Source organism: Benincasa hispida, chromosome 3 (assembly GCF_027475165.1).
Source record: "Benincasa hispida cultivar pf3 chromosome 3, pf3_genome.v1.1, whole genome shotgun sequence".
Lineage (NCBI taxonomy): Eukaryota > Viridiplantae > Streptophyta > Magnoliopsida > Cucurbitales > Cucurbitaceae > Benincasa > Benincasa hispida.
In genome coordinates, this window is record NC_143480.1 from 42541293 (window position 1) to 42546101 (window position 4809).

At 34.3% G+C, this 4809-nt stretch overlaps 1 long non-coding RNA gene and 1 pseudogene across 1 annotated transcript; both read left to right on the top strand.

Moving 5' to 3' along the window:
- The first annotated feature begins 1556 nt into the window (after positions 1 to 1556).
- LOC120072527 (ethylene-responsive transcription factor ERF109-like) lies at positions 1557 to 2658 on the top strand (annotated as a pseudogene).
- Positions 2659 to 3628: 970 nt separating this feature from the next.
- On the top strand, positions 3629 to 4455 carry LOC150037284 (uncharacterized). The gene is made up of 2 exons (XR_016528584.1): positions 3629 to 4031; positions 4135 to 4455. It is a non-coding gene; the product is annotated as an uncharacterized LOC150037284 (long non-coding RNA).
- Positions 4456 to 4809: the final 354 nt, after the last annotated feature.

A 4809-nucleotide genomic window follows, 5' to 3' on the forward strand; every position in this document is an offset into this window, starting at 1 on the left:
AACTTAAAAAAAATTAGACTTTTTCAAAATTTTCAACTTTTATATGGAGGACTTCACATATTAAAAACTATGTATTTATTTATATTTATATCGAAGGCTTTTCACGTGCGTAAAATAATTACTCTTTCAATTTTTATAATGAGGGTCGCACTGTTATTGAGGGCAGCACAACCTTTTCAAATGCAATCGACATTTTTTGGTCAACTTTAACGAAAATCCTTGTCGAGTAATGTAATGCTCCAAATTTGTACTTGACATTTTAAATTATTTTTCAAATAATTGTGTCGACTGTTTTCTTTTTCAAATATATATTATTTTTATATTTCTACAAATTCATGTATTTGACTTGTGTGTTAAAGTTTAGTTTGATTTTTTCAAACTAATTCAAGTCTTTTAGGGGATGTTTAGTATTGAGGGCAATGAGTCCCGGTCAAAATTTGATTCTTCAATTTACATGTCCTTGTTACACAACACTCATTTTACATTCTCTTCATCTCTTCCATATTCTCAAATGTTGTTTCGTCTCTGCTTCAAAATTTAAATCTGAAAATCAAATTTCTGAAAATTTTGTTCTAAGATTAAGTTTGAAAATTAAATTATTTTGTTTGGAGCATAGTGTTCTAATTTTGAAGCGTGATTTATGTAAATGTTATGTGAATGAGAGAAGTAGTTCATCAATTTCATATAGTGTGAGATCCCTTGATTTTTTCAATATGGTAATTCTCAATAAATTTTTAGTTTTGCATCTAAAAAGTCCTTGAAATGTTTTAAAATTCACGAATGTATTGAATTATTGAGGGTCTGTTTGGTAACTATCTGATTGTTTTTTTTAAAAAAATTAAGTCTATCAACAATACTTTCATCTCCAAATTTCTTCATTTGTTATCTTTTTTATCAATCGTTTAACAAACTCAAATTTGAAAACTAAAAAAAAAAAAAAGTAGATCTCATTTGGAAATTATTTTATTTTTTGAAAATTAAGCTTATTTTCTTTCGGTTTTTTACAATAATTTGTATATTATCAAGTACAATGGTTGAATTATTAGCCAAATTTTTTTAAAAAATTTTTACTTAATTTTCAAATTAGTACTTGACTTTTTAAATCATTGGTAAAAAGTAGATAACTAAAGAAGCAATTTGGATATATAAATAATGTTTATAGGTTTAATTTTTTTTAAAAATTTAATGATGAGTTGGAAACAAAATTCAATGAACATATTTATTAATTTTTAAAAAGCGTTTAATATGCAAGAGATCTATATTCGACATAAATTTAAAATATAAAAAAACTTATTGGACATTTTAAATGTAGTATGAAGAATGAAGAAGAATTAAGAAAAAGGAGACAACAAATGAAGAGAGGAGGAAGAAGAGTGAAGTTCAAAATTACACGTGCAGTGGAAAGCTGTAAGGAAATAGGAGGACATGGATTGTAGGCGCCAGCACAGCAAAAATAAGCTGTCATTTACAAAAACTCGTGAACCTTCTTTTATTTAGTTCTGCTGACGCCACCAACGACCATATCTGGCCTACGTGTCCTTTGCACACACTGGGTCCGCTACCAAATCCCCGGATGTAATTGGGTTCCATTTTTAGATTTGCCCACGTGCCAACCCCCACACTTTTGTGTCGTAAAACCGTGTGTGAAAATCTAGTGACTTCCACGTGGACTCCGCCTCAACTCCAAAACCTTTATATATATTGTATTATAAATACACCTTTTTCCCTCACGCTCTCATGTTCACCTAAAAACGACCAAAATAACTCAAAATTATACACATAATTCTCTAACTTCCCCCCAAAACGACCCATTTTGACCGTTAATTAAGAAATACAATGTCTGGTTCTCCCGTAGATTTGGGAACGACGTCCTTTGATTCGAGATGTAAATTGGGAGTGGAGGAGGAGAACTCGATCATGGTTTCGGCTCTGACACACGTAGTGACCGAGGGCAGAATTGGGCTAACCCACAAACAGTATTAGTCTTTATTCTCCTCTAATTTTGATCATAGTGATGATAATAATTATGGTACCGGATTGTGGTTTCTGACCGCCGCCGACACGTGCGAGAAATGTCGAATGGTGGACTGTTTAGGATGCAACTATTTCCAAGACGGGAATAATGAGAATGAAAATGTGGTGAAAGATGAGGAGAATAATGATAAGAAGAAGAAAAAGAAGAAGACGAAGGGAAGATTCAGAGGAGTAAGGCAGAGGCGTTGGGGGAAATGGGCCGCCGAGATTCGAGACCCGAGAAGAGGAGTAAGGGTGTGGTTAGGAACTTTCCAAACGGCGGAGGAAGCGGCTAGGGCATATGACAAAGCTGCCATTGAGTTTCGTGGAGGAGACAGAGCAAAGCTCAACTTTCCTGCTTCTGATTACCAACAGAATCAAATCCCACAACGGGACGAGGAACCCAATTTTGAGAAATCAAAAAATAACGTCGCTTCTGTGGTATAAAAGTTTCTTAAATTAAATTAAATTAAGTAGACGAAATGGGGGGTCTCTGTATTTAATTAAGCCAGAGTAAAGTTCCACGCATCTCGAATGAGGCCGCCTTGTTCTGTGTTTTATATGAGGCAAAGGATCTTTATGTTGGTTAAAGTCCAACAGTTTGTTGATTACTATAAAAAGAAAGAATCAAAAGATTATATGTTTCTTTTTTAACTTACAACTGGGGAATGTTCTGAATGGGTCAGTCTTATGCTTTAGGTTGAGCTCAAGTCAAAACAATAACATAATGAAAAGACACTTCCCACCTTTGTGTTTCTAGATATTTATACCGTCCAAGTGCATGCTGGATGGTTTTAATTTATTGGCAGAACTTTTCCATGAGGTGGAGACACACGATGAGTCAACACTCCTAATAAGACTGACTTTTTCAAATATTAATATTGAGGATTAGGAGAAAATCAGATTTTCATCTTATTCGCAAAAGGGGAAAATCCTCTCTTAAAAGATGCACGTGCACATGGGAGAGAGAATAAAATACACCTCACTAAGTCATTTATGTTTTCTAGGTAAGGACATAATAGACCAACGAGTGACGAGAAGATCCGTGACTATGCCATATAAGATATAAAATCCACTTCCGTTCAGCTTATGTTTTTATTTTAAGTCATTTGAATTGTGTGACATCTCAATTTTTTACGTAATTTAAATTCAGTTATTTTGTAATATTTTGGGATATTTTGGATTCTTGGAGGTTAAATTGAATTATCGTAAGAGAATAATTCAATTTTAATATTTGATTCGAGAAGAATTTTGGAATTTAAATTTGATAAAGTAAAAATTTGGGATTTATATCAAATGGTTTCAATTTTGATTTAATTTGGAAAATTGAATTAAAATGGAGAGATTCGGTTTTATTTTAAAATTTTGAAAAGATATTTGGATTTTAAATTCAAAAGGATTTTGGATTTTAATGGGAAAAGGAAATGGTATAAAGGGAAAAGATTGGGTTTTTTTTCTTTTTTTTTTGGTGTGGGGGGGGGGGGAGAATTTTGAGGGAAAAGGAAATATAAATGTAAATATATAAGTTATTTAAGGAAAAGGAAAGGAAAAGGGAAAATAGAAAAGAAAAAACAAAAAAAAAGATATAAATTTCTCTCTCTCTCTCTCACGATTCGCACACCGTGACCCCTCTTCTCAATTTCTTCTCACGCCGCCACCCCTCTCCTTTCCATTTCTCCTTTAGTCGCAAAACCCATCGTTTCCCATTGCCACGAGGTCGTCGGTCTCGTAGCGTGCGCTTTAGCCGATTCGGTCGCCCGCCTGCCCAGATTTGAAGTCGGACGCTAAGCCCAGCCGTCTGCATCCAGCCGCGCACTCCAGTCTCCATCGTCGTGCATCTTTCGGCCACCGTTCATCGTTGCCGCATGTCAATCCGGTCGTCCGACGTCACCTACTGTCGTTCAGCCGCTGATTTGGGTCGGAATCTTGTTTGGATGAGATTTTGATTCAAGATTTGGAGGATATTGGGGTGGCCCATCAAATTTAAGACCAATTTTGGCGAAGATTGTTAGATTTTGGTAAACTTTTATGAGTTTCTTGTGAACCTTGGTTACCCATTCAATTTTAGTTGCATTTTAGCTTTACCAATGGATTTTGGATCTAATTGTTAAGTTTCGGTAGGTGGCCCAAGGTCGTGTTGATTTGGAGAATTGGAAGTAAACTGGAGTTCAAACTACAATTAATTTTTTTTTTTTTAGTTAGATTGGAGACATTTGGGGCTAATTTGGTTAATTGGAATTAGACCTCAGTGGACTAATTTAAATTTTTGGTATCTTTATTTTGGGCCATGGGTGCTAAAATAAATTTGTAAATTATGTTTAGGGTGGACTCTGAGTCTTTCAAAATTTTAAGAAGATTAATACTTGTGACCAAATTTTTTAGGTAAGTAATCTTACTATTGGAACTGCCAACATGCCAAGCAATGTAGTTATGATTTACTAATTTGATGATGGTTTGATGTTTGTGTGTACCTTGCTAATATGAGGATTTAAAAGACTAGATGCGCACAGAGATATTCGAATGCTAGCATGATTTGAGTATATTATGATTCTGTCAATTTCTATTTGATATGAGGATGATAGACTAGGATGACGAGATGTATATGTATATTATAGAATCATGATGATGAGATGTATATGTATGTTGTAGAAACGTGTATTTTGGAGCAAACGAGCCCTTGTTTATAGTTGAGGTTTTGGATAAAATTAAGGCGCCCCTGGTTTTTTAAGGGACTCTGACTTATTGTTTGCACTGGGATCATCAATCGCCTACTCAACTTGGTAACCTTCTCCGATC